The 17,034-nt window shown below is 42.5% G+C and overlaps 1 protein-coding gene and 1 long non-coding RNA gene across 3 annotated transcripts in view; one reads left to right on the forward strand and one right to left on the reverse strand.

Annotated features, from left to right (window-relative positions):
• Positions 1-2,663, reverse strand: part of LOC311523308 — a 93,765-nt gene extending 91,102 nt beyond the window's left edge. Inside the window, exon 1 of the long non-coding RNA XR_014712307.1 lies at positions 2,363-2,663. This is a non-coding gene — a long non-coding RNA (uncharacterized lncRNA). The remainder of the gene's footprint in view (positions 1-2,362) is intronic.
• The window catches only part of NRG3 (neuregulin 3), a 910,532-nt gene that overhangs the window by 274,791 nt on the left and 618,707 nt on the right, over positions 1-17,034 (forward strand). The window lies entirely within an intron of this gene.

Raw genomic sequence — 17,034 nt, forward strand, 5'->3', positions numbered from 1 at the left:
ACTCTTACTATGTAATTATTTTTAAATGTTGTCAGTGGTCATCTACAATTGAGCACACGCATTTTGAACATGGAAACTCAGGAAAACAAAATATACATGAGGAAAAGTTGACGGTGTTATCCAAACCCCCTGGAAGTCCATTGAAAGGCTTTCATTGACTTGAATGGACTTTGGATGTTTATCTGAACCCTATTTAAATCTTTCACATGAGCATAATTATGTAAACCCCAACTACGGGGCACAGTGTTTACACTCCTCTCTTTTATAAGTGTGTGTAAAGTTGAGCCATTTGTCTGGAAAACTCATGCTTCTGGTGGAAGTGGAAAATACTGGATCATTTCAGAAGATCATGAATATGACTCTAAAAATGGCTGACATTTAGTATTAGTAACATGACATTAGTATGGCAGGAGGAGAGAGGTTCTTATTTTACCTGAATAGATTTGTACAACCCTAATGAAAACCAACATTTAATTTCAATACATAAATGTATAATGCCCATCAGAATCCCTAAACAACATGCTTCAACAGACTGAGAAACCACAAAAATCCATTTATTCTTGAAAGGGAAAGTCTGATTCCAGTGAGGGATTTTCGTTGAATGCAAAATCAGACCAACCTTCGGCTCTCTAATTGGTCCATGATGAATGCATTTCACTGAGATTTTCAGATTGATGGAGAATAGATTTTGAAACATCATATTTGGCTTCCTCTCCAAGCAAGTTTGGAGAGACATGGATGGAAATCAGCCTTTTGTAAATTAAAAATAATGAGAGTCCCAGATGTAAACTTAACCAATACTATAGCTTTTCTGATGTCAGTCGAGGAAGGGGTGATATGGATTTGTTTCTCATATACTTTCACAATACAATAGCTGGAACAAGCAAATCATACAAATGCTTGTTTGGATTAATGAAGGTGAAGATAGAAACCTCCATGTTTTAAAGCCACAAGTGCCTTATGTTTTACCTCACCTCACTGGCATTGTCTTATGTTTTTATGCTTACTCTTTGTTTTTGATTGCTATAGACCTTAAAAGCCAGGCCAGTCTGCCAGTTTTACTGCCTTTTCCAGTAGTTTACTTTCCCCCACCATCTTTCTGGGGGAAACTAAACCAAACTACTAATCTTTATTTTTCAGGTGTCAGGCTGTAGCTCAATAAAGGGAGACTTCATAAGAAATAAATTAATTTCAAGCAATAACTGCAGCACCAAACTCTTCTTAAAAACTAAACAAAATAAAACTTGTGTTACTAACTTCTCATAATTCAGATTCCTTAGATGCTTTTTGAAGACATGATTCTAAGGCACATGCTTCTCATTCCTTGTCTGAATGTATGACAGTTTATCCATATTCATATTCTACTACCTTTTTGGGCAGAGGATGTTGTCAGGCATGTAAGTTACATCATGCTTGGAAAAGCAAAGATGTGTAACCAGAGCATGTAAAATATCTTTCTGTAATGTGATTGTATTTTCTTTATTCTCTACAGAACCCACTTAATTGTGTCTCTTACTGTTGTTCTTCCTCTTTGTCTGTGAAAGGCTTCCAGTGGTTTTAATCTAATGCTGACATCTCCTAATGTTTTGTCTCTTCCTTTGCTCCAGATGGAAGGTGGCAAGATATCCTCAATAAACAGAAATTTACAATTTCTAGTCCTACCACATAGAAAGTAATCAATTTCCCTTCTGGAAGAGGAAAACAAATCATACTTATTTTCTGCAGTGCCTTGGGCCTGATTCTTCTTTCGTACACTAGCTTTATACCTGTATATCTCCATTCATTGCCTTTAATGGATTTATGCTGTTTTTGTTAGCAATTAGTTTTTATTGGCTAGATAATTTAACAAAGATCTATGGTTTCATGACTGACAAAGAACTGAGTTCCAATCAGTGGAAAAACAGAATCAAATATTAGAGTAGCTACTGATTATTCAAAAATAAGTTCACATGTGTTTTTGACTGCAGTGTCCTTACAAAGCAACAAAACACAGCAGCAAGACTGGAGATTTCTAGGAAGGATCATAAATCCAGTTTTATTTATGTAGCAGAACACAGCAGTTATCACTCAACAGCAGAAGTGAAAGCTTGGGGCTAAGTAGAACTCATAATTATTTTTAGATTTCTAAAATCTTTAAAACTTTAAGCTTAGACACCTAGCACAGATTGTGTCCTTGGTTACACATGTATACAGCTCCTGTTGGGCCTCAATGAGAGCTAAACATACCTAATCAAGACCAGGATTTTACTCAATTTTCATAAAATATGTGGCCAAATGAATTTATGTTGACAGTATTGTATTTTATAGTTCTGAAAAGTATGCTAGGAGTTTGGGGTGCAGACTCCAGCTGAGCTGCGCTTACCTCAGGCAGCTTCTTGTCCATGGTGCAGTGGGGTAAGGCAGGCTCCCTGGCTCTGTGCAGCTCCCAGAAGTGTCCAGCTAGGACTAGAGGGTAGGGGTGGCCAGGAGCCTCTGTGCAGTGCGCTCTGCCTTCACCACAGGCACTGGCCCCGGAGCTCCCATTGACCGTGGTTCCCGTGGGCAGTACATGAAGCTTCCGTGATCACCATGCCAGCTGCTTCTGGGAGCCACAGGGAGCCTGCCTTGGCTCAACTGCGCTGCCGACCAGACTTTTAACGTCTCTTCAACTGGACACCTGGCAACCCTAGTCAGTTTCCTTGTTCAGAAATCCAAGTCTGCCTTTTCAACAAACACTCTGTCTGACCAAAAGGAAGCTTGGTCTCTTGGCTTCCTCCCAGGGTGATGTACACTGCTTCTCCCCCCTGTCTGCTGGCTTTCTCGTTCCCTTCTCTCATGCACACATACAGCCGCAGCTGCTTCCAGTCAATGCCTCAGCCCCTGCGTTTGCAATTGGTCTCCAGAGAAATCCTTTGGGGCACCAGACTTAGTATGAAGAGGCCTTTTCAGAAACTGGCCCATGCCTTGGGTGATAGCATCTGTTTAGTGACAGCTGACATAACAAAGGGGCATTTAATTGCTCCCTCACTTCACCTGAATTAAGAAGTGTTTAGTAAATCCATTCACTTTTACCAGGTCTGTGGCTGATGGCTTCTGTTAACATCTTCCAGTATAACAATGTTAAGTGAGGGTTTGTCTGGTCTAAAAATGATTTATGTAATGGAGACATTTAACTTTCATAGAGATATGCAAACCTTATGCTTGGTGGGCATAAACCAACCACTAATTGAAGGGGGTAAGGAAAAAAGCTTCCTGTGGAGGTTAGCTGATCCATAATTATCCGCTATAGGATTTATTTATTGTGCTTTCATCTGAAGTAACCTCTGTGATTGCTTACATATATAAATACTTGTTTTTTATGAGGGTACTTTCTTGTCTGTCTACTACAGTACCTGTGATGTACCTTTTTGTGGATAAATAGATGACTTCAATTTCAGTGTTCTCAAATCTGAAATCGGTCACTTTTCCACAGCACTAAACTTTTCTTTAGAAAAAGAGAGACAAGTAATGTTGTTTTCTGCAGTGTATTGCCGTAGTTTTCTCATCACAGCGATAACAGTAGATTTAAGCTTTCTGCCACATAGAAATGAAGGTCAAATATTGCTGGGAGTTTTGTTTTTTTAACTACATTCCATTAATGCAGTACGAGGAGTACTTCTATAGATCTGCATATAAGGTTGTTTATAAATTCCACTATTTCACACTATCGATTTGATTTTAAAAGTAATTTGCTTCCAGAGAAGCACAGTACATATTTTTTCCTATTATGGTGCAGACAACTGGGATTGATGACAACCAGATCTGATGCAACTCTAACTTTCAATTTATGGAGATTAAGTAGTCGTTGGAGAAAAAAACACTGGAGGCTAAAGGAATATTTTTCTGGAAGCAGTGTGAAGAGTTGACTAATACACAGTTCTCTCGGTAGTTCCTTTTAATGGTACACGCTACCGTATTAAATTAATATCAACCTCTCAACAGTCCAGATTGGTTTTTCTACCGTAGAAACTTCTACTGAACAACATCATTGTAAGTGTCGCTGGATAATGTTATGGAGATAACCTCAATTAGCAAACCGATTGGTATGTTTTATAATTGCATTCCTGTACTTTTCCACCATCTTTTGAAACTGATAAATTCTAATGCCGATACCATGGTGTCTCTAAATAAGAAATAGTAAATATCAAAGTAGTTACATTGTTCACGCCAGTATTCTGTGCTCTATGGGTGGTGGTAAAATCTTGAAGAAATAAAAGAATGGTTTAGTGCTTGGGTGACCTGTGTGTGGCTTGAAGACTTCCTGTGACCCCTTATGCAACTCACTTAGCCTCTCTGTGCTTCTCTTCCCCATCTGTAAAATGGGGATAATGCCACTTCCCTACTTGACTGGTATGTTATGAGGATAAATACATTAAAGATTGTGAGGCTCTCAGTTATTATGGAGAAGGGGGTGTGAGGATGGTAAAGCAGGTGCCAGCTCATGCCAAGGCTTAGGGTTTCACTGAATGCTGACAAATGCAGGGCTGGAAACCAGTCTGGCTTAGTGATTTTTGGTGTAAAATGACTGTTACTTGAGTGGCAAGACGGACTGGAATGCCCAAGAGGACTGATACTCCATGGTAAGGCTGTTGTAATGCTTTAGGAGTTCACACTTTTTACTGGGTTGGTGAAATCTAATTATAGAATGCGCAACTAGTTTGTGGGTTTCTACCCTGCTTTTTTGAAAGTATACCCTGAGGTAGGCAATCATGACTGTGAGCCATTCTAGACCGCATGAGGGGGCGGAAAAGTACTCTATATAAGTTGAAATATTATGTATTTTAATACTTACAGTGTTGTACCAATAAAATAAAAACCAGCAGGATCTTATTAAAGGGAAAAAGGCAAAATACCACATTTATTGTGAATACAGAAAGAATCATAGTAAGCAGTTAGTTATAGCTATAACATTCCATTCAATCTCATATTTATTCTCACATTCATTCATACAAACACACACCCACACACACAGGTTCTGCAAGGTTGTTATCATAGTTACCAGCCTTAGAGTTGCTCATGCCAAGCCACTGGCCAGGTGGCCTGGACATGAGAAGGGAGCAGGGCCTTGTCAGATGCTCATCTGATGCTCCTGGAAGTTGGTTTGCAGAATCAGACCCCAAAGTTCTCACTTTTTAGAGTCTATTTTTATAGGAATTTCTTCCTATGCCAGTCTATGGGAATTGCTTCATCATGCTGTTGCTGAATCAATCAGCAGATAGCACATTCCTGACGGCTCCAAGATGTTATCTTGTTCTTTGGTTCTCCCATCCTTGAGGCTGTTGGGTGGATTCCAGTCTGCCCTCCGGGGGCGGGGGTCCTCTGGTTATTTCCAATTGACGCCGTCTTCAGCCGATGGACACTGGATTCTTAGGCTGGCGCCTCCCTGATCATTCAGTTATTATCCACACCAAGCATCCATCCACATACATCCTCTATCTCTATTTTAATCACAATGGTTAATACAACAAAAGGGCGGGGAGTCTCTGGGTGCTGTTTCTGTTGTTAGAGTATTGCTTTGAGTCTCTCTCTGTGCGAATTGCTTTGAGAACAGACTCTGTCTTAGAATGTACTAACACAATTAGCAGCTTGCAAGTTTCACACATAGAGGGAGAGAAACAGTACCAAAAACCAAGAGACCTCTTAATTAGTAATACCCTGGAATTTAAACTCTGGGGAATCAAACTCATTTGTGATTTTAATACAGAACTTCTTTAATATGATCCAACAACAGGGGTTTGGTTAATATATAATTTCCAGTAAATTGGCATATAGATTATGTGCTTGATTTCCCTGTATTCTGTCTGTGAATGTTCCTTCCAGCTAAGACTTGACAGAGGGAAAGTGCTGTGTATTGTGAGTTTTTTCAGTACTTAAGATGTTGGCCATTTTGCTTTTGTTGTAGAGTAGGTGTGTGATAGGGTGTATAGAATGTGAAGTGCTTCTTCCTAGGTCAAGCCTTCAGAGGTCCCAAAACCAGGAATGTCAGCTGCCGTGCTGAGTTTGTTCTAGGCAGAGAAGGAGGGGTCCCACTTTTGCTTTCTGCTGATAGAATGGGGACAGTTACTCAGGGCTAGTCTACACTGGCAACGCTAAAGTGCTGCTGGGGCAGCGCTTTGACGTACCTTGTGTAGAGAGCTCTCCCAGCACTCTAAAAAAAAAACCCCACCTCCACAAGGGGCACAGCTCCCAGTGCTAGGGGTGCTGTCTACATTGGCGCTTTGCAGCACTGAAACTTGCTGCGTTCAGGGGTGTTTTTTTTTTTCACACCCTTGAGTGAGAAAGTTGCAGCACTGTAAATTGCCAGTGTAGACAAGCCCTCAGTCTGTCACTTGCTTCTCATTGGCGGAAGCAGATTCTGTGGCTTTTAAAGAGGTGTAGTAGTTTGTGAGGTCATCTGTTTGTGGAAGCTGCTCCTGTAGAGAGGAGTAGAGCAAGGACAGTGCAAAGCAGCCTCTTAGTGTCTCATTCGGGTGTGAATTGCTATTCTGTTCCTGCGAGAGAGGCAGGAGGAGAGAAATGGTCCTTGTTTATTGGTTAAAGTACAGGGTTGCAAGTTGGAAGATATGGGTATCATTTTCTTCTTTGATGCAGACTTTTATTATAGGCCACTGTGAAGGTAATATATTTTCTCCCTAACTCAGCTATCCCATCTATAGGATGAGGCTAATACTTCATTTGCTCAAAGAAATGGTTAGTTCATTGATGTTTGTAAAATATTTTGCACTTCTCTAACGCTTTCCTATTGAAGAATCTCAGACTATCATTATTAATAAATCAAGAGGGGAAATGTCCATTTCAGTGTGTCCAATTATTCTTTAGACTCTAAATAGCATGCTCAGCAGGCCTCTGGCATACAATTCACATGCAATTGCATTTACAATGGCATCTGCAAGAAATGCATGCTAATCAATATCCACTGAAATGCTCCCAGTTTCACTACACTGTAAATGAGAAACATATCTGTTACATTAAACAGACCCATAAATAATATTAAATCTGCCATTTTGAAGTTCTGTTGACATTATTTTGGTTTTGAGCAGGCAAGGGAGGTGGGGCAGTGGTTGGTGCAGGTATCTCCTCTAAAGCTTCTCCTTGAACAGATACCAAAGTTTTAGGATTCTGAAGAATTTGCTGACTACATGTAGAGGCAACATTCCCTTAATTCAAGAGAAATTCAGAATGTCCAACTCTCAGGAAATGTCAACATTTTAACACTTGTTTTTCACCCAAATTGGGATGAAAAGTTGAAATTTCAAAATATTTCATGGAATGGAAAGTCTAAACACTTCACTTCAATTTGGAAATTTCAGAATACTTTGTTTACACGATTGATCAAAGCGAAACAGTTCAACATTTCTGAAATGAGAATCTTTGGAGTTTTTTGGTTGATTGAACTAATCAAAAATGCTTCATTTTGAGTCACTTTAATATTCACCTTCATTTTCCTTCAGTGGCACGCTGCCCCCTCTGGGTTTTAATTCAGGACCTGATGTCCCGATTCTCCCGGCCAAATTATACTCCCATATCATAATGCACCTCACAGGCGCCAACTCTGTGGGTGTACCAGGCCTGGAGCACTCACGAAAAAAAAATTAGCAGGTGCTTAGCACCCACTGGCAGCCACACTCTCTCCCCTCCTCCCTTCCAGCGCCTACTGCGATCAGCTGTTCTGTGGCATGCAGGAGGCATTGGGGGAGGGGGGGACGGGGACAGAATAACAGGACATGCTCGGAGAAGGGGTCTGAAAGAGGCATGGCAGGGGCAGAGTGGGGATGGGAAGAGACAGGGCAGGGGTGGGGTTTGTGGAAGGGGGAAGAGTGGGGGTGCAGCCTAGGGCAGAGGGGGTGTCCCCTTCCCAAGAGGAAGTCAGAGTCCATGATGCACCTAGTCATGTGATTCCCATTATGCATCACACAGGAAGGTCAGAGGAAAACTTGCATTACATCATGGGAAAATGTAGTTTTCCCTAGAGCCTGACCAATAGGAGAAAATGTGAACTTGAATTACAACTCTCATAAGGCAATGATAGGAAAATGTGGTTTAATGTCTTGTTGAATTGATTCGAAACGAAATTGCGATTTAGGTGAAATATACTTGATTTTCAGTTTCCCAATGGAAAATCAAAATATTTTGGCAAAATCAAAATTTTCCACTTAAAATTTGGAAAATAATTACATAAGAACATAAGTATAGATAGCTTGGATCTGGTGGGGAAAAAAAGGGATGATCAGAAATGGCCTCCCTTGTTAGGGATTATGTAGTCAGTAATGTCTGGGAAGCGCCTCTTTCCACAGCTGCATAATCCAGAGGCCTGATCTTAGATTAATAGAACCCTGAAATTTTACAGCGTACAGTAAAAGCTGTGTTATCTTTACTAACTTTACTAATTGGAAAGCTCTATAAACCGGCATTTCTGATCTGCATTGAGTCCAGTTTATTGTCTGGTTGGCGTGGGGCCAGCAGGCTCCCTACCTGGCTCTGTGTGGATCCCTGGAAGCAGTGACATGTCCCTGCTACTCCTAAGCAGAGGAACGACCAGGAGGGGTTCGGAGTGCATTAGAGGGTGTGGGGTGCAGGCTCTGGGAGGGAGTTTGGGGTGGGAGGGAGATCAAGGCAGGGAATTGGGAGACAGGAAGGGGGCAGGATGCCAGACGTGTGTGGTGCTCACCTTGGGCAGCTCCCCGCAAGTGGCAACAGGTCTCTGCTGCTCCTAGGCAGACACGCAGCCAGGTGGCTCTGCTCACTGCCCCTGCCCTCCCCACCCCAAGTGCTGGCTGCGTGGCTCTCCTTGCCTGGAAACTGCAGCCATTGGGTGCTGCGAGGGTGGTGCCTGTGGGCATAGGCGGCGCACAGAGCTGCCTAGTTGTGCCGCCGCCTAGGAGCAGCAGGGACATGTCGCTACTTGCGGGGAGCTGCCCGAGGTAAGTGCTGCCTGGATCTGGCACCTGCCCCCTTCTCCTTTCCCCAATCCCCTGCCCTGAGCCCCCTCCCTCTTAACTGGAATTTTTGACTTACCGGCACCCCCCCTTCCCCAACCATGCCAGATAACAAAGCTTTTACTGTACCTTGAATAGAAGAAATCAATGCCAGCATCTTACAGAAGTATTTACAGTAGAAATACAAATATTTCAATACATTTGTACAATACATTTTCTTTCCCCGATGAGCTCCGAATATTTGTCTGATGGCTTTTTCTTTTCTAATCACTTAAAAAAAACCAAACCACCAGAAATCCCCTCATGTTAAAAAAAAAATAAATAAAATATAATAATCAAATGGAAAAATAATAAAAGGCCTACTTATTTAAATTAACACAGTTTGTAAATGATTGAGGAGAATTAGTACATTTAAAATGCATTTGTGTTTTATTTGAAGCTGGAAGAAGTTGATTTAAGTTCTAATTAACACTGACATTTTACTTCTCGTTTATAAAACTAACACTTGTTACACTGAAAAGCAAAAAAAAAAGTTCATTTTGTAGAAGATCTAATTCATATACACTACCAATTTTCATCAAGCTGGGTTGACAAGTGGAAATGTACAACATTTCAAAATCTCACTTTTGAACATGGTGAAACTGATTCATTGGAATATCACATGTCTTGTCTTATACTTAGATGGTAAGCTCTTTGGGGCCAGGCACAGTCTTTTATCTGTGGTTGTACAGTGCCGAACACAAGTCCTAGTTAATGACTAGGTGCCTAAGTGCTGTTGTAATAAAAGAAGTAATTCACTCAGTGCAGGTAAGCGGGTCTTCTGTGTTTTGGTTTTTTTTTTTTTTAAATTTACACTAATTTAACTTGTTTTAAGTTAGAATTTTTCAGAACTTTTGACTACTTAAACCTGGAGTGAAATTGTGATGTAACTATTGCAGTCAGTGGGTGTTTTTATTTAATCATGGCAGAAGGCTTGGGGTGAAATCCTGATTCCCTAAATACATATAAACAATGCTTTGATACTAATCAAGTGGAAAGTTGCATCTTTTACTGATTCTGATGTTGTTGACCAAACAGCAGCAACAAGGTCATAAAAGGTTTGGTCTGAAAGATAACAAACATTGAATGTGCACTACCATTGGGTCAGATTTTCCAAATTTTTACACATCACAAGTAATTTTAGGAGCCTAGGAATTGCATATTGGATCATGCCAGTGGTCGATCTAGTTTAGTGTCCTGTGTCTGGCAATGAGCAGTACCACGTACTTGATTGGAAAGTACAAAATACCATGAAGCGAAAAACCTATGGAATTAATCTCTCTATAGAGGAAATGCCTCCCTACCTCATTCTAGATAGTTGTTGGCTTTTGGCGCAAAATGAGAGAGTATATATATGTATTTTTATTGTATTTTATATGATGTAACTTGCAGACATTTCATTATTCAGAAATGTCTGATTCGTATCTGAATCCTAGTAGGTTCTTGAATCAGTATTCTGCAATGGCAAGGAATTCTACATGATGATTATGCATTGCAGAATATAAATGTACTTTTTATCAGTTTTGAAAATAATGATTTCTAATTTAATTGAATCTGACCTATTTGTTTTTTGTATTATGAACCAGTGAAAATAGGAGCACTGGATCTGCTTTATAGTATTAATTATTTTGCATACATCTGTCTCTTTTAGTCCTCTCCTTCCTGCACTAAACGAACAAAAACAAAAAAACAAGGAATCCGGTGTCACCTTAAAGACTAACAGATTTATTAGGGCATAAGCTTTCATGGGTAAAAAACCCCCACTTAGATGCATGGAGTGAAAATTACAGATATAGGCATAAATATACTGACACATGAAGAGAAGGGAGTTACCTTACAAGTGGAGAACCAGTTTGACAAGGCCAATTCAGTCAGGGTGGATGTGGTCCACTCCCAATACTTTGAGGAGGTGTCAATACCAAGAGAGGGAGAATGGCTTTTGTAGTGAGCCAGCCACTCCCAGTCCCTATTCAAGCCCAAATTAATGGTGTTAAGTCTGCAAAGGAATTGTAGCTCTGCAGTTTCTCTTTGAAGTCTGTTTTTTGAAGTTTTTTGTTGTTGTTGAAGGATGGCTACTTTTAAACCTGTTGTTGAATGTCCAGAGAGCTTGAAGTGTTCTCCTACTGTCTTTTGTATGTTACCATTCCTGATGTCTGATTTGTGTCTATTTATTCTTTTACGGAGGGAGTGTCCGGTTTGGCCAATATCCAGGCAGAGGGGCATTGCTGGCAAATGATGGCATATATCACATTAGTAGATGTGTAGGTGAATGAGCCCCTGATAATGTGACTGATGTGGTTGAGTCCTCTGATGTTGCTAGAATTGATCTGGGGACAGAATAGGCAACAGGGTTTGTTACAGGGATCGGTTTCTGGGTTAGTGTTTCTGTGGTGTGGTGTGTAGTTGCTGGTGAGTATTTGCTTCAGGTTGGGGGTGGGAGGCTGTCTGTAAGCGAGAACTGGCCTGCCTCCCAAGGTCTGTGAGAGAGGGATCATTTTCCAGGATAGGTTTTACATCGTTGATGTGCTAGAGAGGTTTTAGTTGGGGGCTGTACGTGATTGCCAGTGGTGGTCTGTTGTTTTCCTTGTTGGGACTGTCCTGTAGTAGGTGACTTCTGGGTACCCCGTCTTGCTCTGTCAATCTATTTCCTCACTTTTCCAGGTGGGTATTATAGTTTTAAGAATGCTTGATAAATATCTTGTAGGTGTTTGTCTCTGTCTGAGAGAATGGAGTAAATGCTCCAGTTTTTCGGTGTGGACCACATCTACCCTGACTGAATTGGCCTTGTCAACACTAGTTCTCCACTTGTAAGGTAACTCCCTTCTCTTCATGTGCCAGTATATTCATGCCTGTATCTGTAATTTTCATTCCAGGCATCTGAAGAAGTGTGTGTGTGTGTGTGTGTGTGTGTGTGTGTGTTTTTTTTAACCCACAAAAGCTTATTCCTTAATAAATTGTTTAGTCTTTAAGGTGACACCGGACTCCTCATTGTTTTTTGTGGATACAGACTAACACAGCTACCCTTCTGATACTGTGCACTAAACAGTTATCTCAGTTTTTTCAGTACACCTAATGCAGAAGTTTTCCATGACTATTATTGTTGCCTCTCTCTGAACGCCCTTCAGAGATTTTTATTTTCTATCCCAATTTGGGGGAACATGCAATTTCAAAATCTGTTTCCCCTAGTATAGGAATTCCATTTTTTCAACTAGCTCTAATAATTTAGTTTGAGGGCAACTGAACCTACACCACCCTATATCTGTTTCTACTGTGTGACTTGGTAAGAAAGTCAGCATGTACCATATAAAATGTTTGATACCTGAAAACATGGCTCTTAATTAAAAACAAACTCCCCCATGTCAAAGTTGTGTGAACCTTTTTGAATTTGGCAACCCTAAGTGTACTTCCAACCTGCTACTTGCATAAAACCAAACACCTTTCCCCCCCCCTCCCTCTGTTGCTCACTCTCCCCACCCTCGCTCACTCGCTTATTTTCTCCAGGCTGGATCAGGAGGTTGTGGTGCGGGAGGGGGTGTGGGCTCTGGGGTGGGCTGGGGATGAGGGATTTGGGGCTCTGGGCTAAGGCTGAGGGATTCGGAGCACAGTAGGGGGTCAGAGGTGCATGCTCCGGGTGGCATTTACCTTAAGCAGCTTCCAGAAGCAGCAGCACGTTTCCCCCTCTGACTCCTATGCAGAGGTGCAGTCAGGTGGCTTTGCATGCTGCCCCGTCCACAAGTGCCACCCCCACAGCTCCTATTGGCCGCAGTTCCTGGCCAGTGGGAGTTACAGAGCTGGCACTTGGGGGAGGGGAGGGTAGCACACAGAGCGACCTGACTGCCCCCACATATAGTAGCTGTAGCGGGGACATGTCGCTGCTTCCAGGAGCCACGCGGAGCCAGGGCAGGCAGGGAGTCTGCCTTAGCCTCACTGTGCCGATTGGACTTTTAATGGCCCAGTCAGCAGGGCTTACCGGACCTGCCAGGGTCCCTTTTCAACCGGGCGTTCCGGTCGAAAACCAGACACCTGGCAACCTCAAGAACACACAAATTTCCAGCTATTTATTAATTACAGAAAAAAACCTTTGTTTGTGAATCTTATACCAATAACGGAGCTATATTAACTGAAATATAGAGTGGGTTCAGACATGACTGTTAAGGATATTACCATCTTCGCCTACATAATGACAGGTTTCAGAGTAACAGCCGTGTTAGTCTGTATTCGCAAAAAAAAAAGGAGTACTTGTGGCACCTTAGAGACTAACCAATTTATTTGAGCATGAGCTTTCGTGAGCTACAGCTCACTTCATCAGATGCATGCCGTGGAAACTGCAGGAGACTTTATTTATACACAGAGAATATGAAAAAATACCTCCTCCCACCCCACTGTCCTGCTGGTAATAGCTTATCTAAAGTGATCATCAGGTGGGCCATTTCCAGCACAAATCCAGGTTTTCTCACCCTCCACCCCCCCACACAAATTCACTCTCCTGCTGGTGATAGCCCATCCAAAGTGACAACTCTTTACACAATGTGCATGATAATAAAGTTGGGCCATTTCCTGCACAAATCCAGGTTCTCTCACCCCCTCACCCCCCTCCCAAAAACCACACACACAAACTCACTATCCTGCTGGTAATAGCTCATCCAAAGTGACCATTCTCCCTACAATGTGCATAATTAAGGTGGGCCATTTCCAGCACAAATCCAGGTTCTCTCACATCCCCCCCACCCCCATACACACACACAAACTCACTCTCCTGCTGGTTATAGCTCATCCAAACTGACCACTCTCCAAGTTTAAATCCAAGTTAAACCAGAACATCGGGGGGGGGGGGGGTTGGAAAAAACAAGAGGAAATAGGCTACCTTGCATAATGACTTAGCCACTCCCAGTCTCTATTTAAGCCTAAATTAATAGTATCCAATTTGCAAATGAATTCCAATTCAGCAGTTTCTCACTGGAGTCTGGATTTGAAGTTTTTTTGTTTTAAGATAGCGACCTTCATGTCTGTGATTGCGTGACCAGAGAGATTGAAGTGTTCTCCGACTGGTTTATGAATGTTATAATTCTTGACATCTGATTTGTGTCCATTTATTCTTTTACATAGAGACTGTCCAGTTTGACCAATGTACATGGCAGAGGGGCATTGCTGGCACATGATGGCATATATCACATTGGTGGATGTGCAGGTATACGAGCCTCTGATAGTGTGGCTGATGTTATTAGGCCCTGTGATGGTGTCCCCTGAATAGATATGTGGGCACAATTGGCAACGGGCTTTGTTGCAAGGATAAGTTCCTGGGTTAGTGGTTCTGTTGTGTGGTATGTGGTTGTTGGTGAGTATTTGCTTCAGGTTGCGGGGCTGTCTGTAGGCAAGGACTGGCCTGTCTCCCAAGATTTGTGAGTGTTGGGTCATCCTTTAGGATAGGTTGATGATCCTTAATAATGCATTGGAGGGGTTTTAGTTGGGGGCTGAAGGTGACGGCTAGTGGTGTTCTGTTATTTTCTTTGTTAGGCCTGTCCTGTAGTAGGTAACTTCTGGGAACTCTTCTGGCTCTATCAATCTGTTTCTTTACTTCAGCAGGTGGGTATTGTAGTTGTAAGAAAGCTTGACAGAGATCTTGTAGGTGTTTGTCTCTGTCTGAGGGGTTGGAGCAAATGCGGTTGTATCGCAGAGCTTGGCTGTAGACGATGGATCGTGTGGTGTGGTCAGGGTGAAAGCTGGAGGCATGCAGGTAGGAATAGCGGTCAGTAAGTTTCCGGTATAGGGTGGTGTCTATGTGACCATTGTTTATGAGCACTGTAGTGTCCAGGAAGTGGATCTCTTGTGTGGACTGGACCAGGCTGAGGTTGGTGGTGGGATGGAAATTGTTGAAATCATGGTGGAATTCCTCAAGGGCTTCTTTTCCATGGGTCCAGATGATGAAGATGTCATCAATATAGCGCAAGTAGAGTAGGGGCTTTAGGGGACGAGAGCTGAGGAAGCGTTGTTCTAAATCAGCCATAAAAATGTTGGCATACTGTGGGGCTATGCGGGTACCCATAGCAGTGCCGCTGATCTGAAGGTATACATTGTCCCCAAATGTGAAATAGTTATGGGTAAGCACAAAGTCACAAAGTTCAGCCACCAGGTTAGCCGTGACATTATCAGGGATAGTGTTCCTGACGGCTTGTAGTCCATCTTTGTGTGGAATGTTGGTGTAGAGGGCTTCTACATCCATAGTGGCCAGGATGGTGTTATCAGGAAGATCACCGATGGATTGTAGTTTCCTCAGGAAGTCAGTGGTGTCTCGAAGGTAGCTGGGAGTGCTGGTAGCGTAGGGCCTGAGGAGGGAGTCTACATAGCCAGACAATCCTGCTGTCAGGGTGCCAATGCCTGAGATGATGGGGCGCCCAGAATTTCCAGGTTTATGGATCTTGGGTAGTAGATAGAATATCCCAGGTCGGGGTTCCAGGGGTGTGTCTGTGCGGATTTGATCTTGTGCTTTTTCAGGAAGTTTCTTGAGCAAATGCTGTAGTTGCTTTTGGTAACTCTGTGGGATCATAGGGTAATGGCTTGTAGAAACTCGTGTTGGAGAGCTGCCGAGCAGCCTCTTGTTCATATTCCGACCTATTCATGATGACAACAGCACCTCCTTTGCCAGCCTTTTTGATTATGATGTCAGAGTTGTTTCTGATGCTGTGGATGGCATTGTGTTCTGCACGGCTGAGGTTATGGGGCAAGTGATGCTGCTTTTCCACAATTTCAGCCCGTGCACGTCGGCGGAAGCACTCTATGTAGAAGTCCAGTCTGCTGTTTCGACCTTCAGGAGGAGTCCACCTAGAATCCCTCTTTCTGTAGTGTTGGTAGGGAGGTCTCTGTGGATTAGTATGTTGTTCAGAGGTATTTTGGAAATATTCCTTGAGTCGGAGACGTCGAAAATAGGATTCTAGGTCACCACAGAACTGTATCATGTTCGTGGAGGTGGAGGGGCAGAAGGAAAGGCCCCGAGATAGAACAGCTGCTTCTGCTGGGCTGAGATTATAGTTGGATAGGTTAACAATATTGCTAGGTGGGTTGAGGGAACCATTGCTGTGGCCCCTTGTAGCATGTAGTAGTTTAGAAAGTTTAGCGTCCTTTTTCTTTTGTAGAGAAGCAAAGTGTGCGTTGTAAATGGCTTGTCTAACAAAGAAAATAACAGAACACCACTAGCCGTCACCTTCAGCCCCCAACTAAAATCCCTCCAACGCATTATTAAGGATCTACAACCTATCCTAAAGGATGACCCAACACTCTCACAAATCTTGGGAGACAGGCCAGTCCTTGCCTACAGACAGCCCCGCAACCTGAAGCAAATACTCACCAACAACCACATACCACACAACAGAACCACTAACCCAGGAACTTATCCTTGCAACAAAGCCCGTTGCCAATTGTGCCCACATATCTATTCAGGAGACACCATCACAGGGCCTAATAACATCAGCCACACTATCAGAGGCTCGTATACCTGCACATCCACCAATGTGATATATGCCATCATGTGCCAGCAATGCCCCTCTGCCATGTACATTGGTCAAACTGGACAGTCTCTACGTAAAAGAATAAATGGACACAAATCAGATGTCAAGAATTATAACATTCATAAACCAGTTGGAGAACACTTCAATCTCTCTGGTCACGCAATCACAGACATGAAGGTCGCTATCTTAAAACAAAAAAACTTCAAATCCAGACTCCAGTGAGAAACTGCTGAATTGGAATTCATTTGCAAATTGGATACTATTAATTTAGGCTTAAATAGAGACTGGGAGTGGCTAAGTCATTATGCAAGGTAGCCTATTTCCTCTTGTTTTTTCCTACCCCCCCCCCCCCCCCCGATGTTCTGGTTTAACTTGGATTTAAACTTGGAGAGTGGTCAGTTTGGATGAGCTATTACCAGCAGGAGAGTGAGTTTGTGTGTGTATGGGGGTGGGGGGGATGTGAGAGAACCTGGATTTGTGCAGGAAATGGCCCAACTTTATTATCATGCACATTGTGTAAAGAGTTGTCACTTTGGATG

Source organism: Lepidochelys olivacea, assembly GCF_965140295.1.
Source record: "Lepidochelys olivacea isolate rLepOli2 genome assembly, chromosome: 7".
NCBI lineage: Eukaryota > Metazoa > Chordata > Testudines > Cheloniidae > Lepidochelys > Lepidochelys olivacea.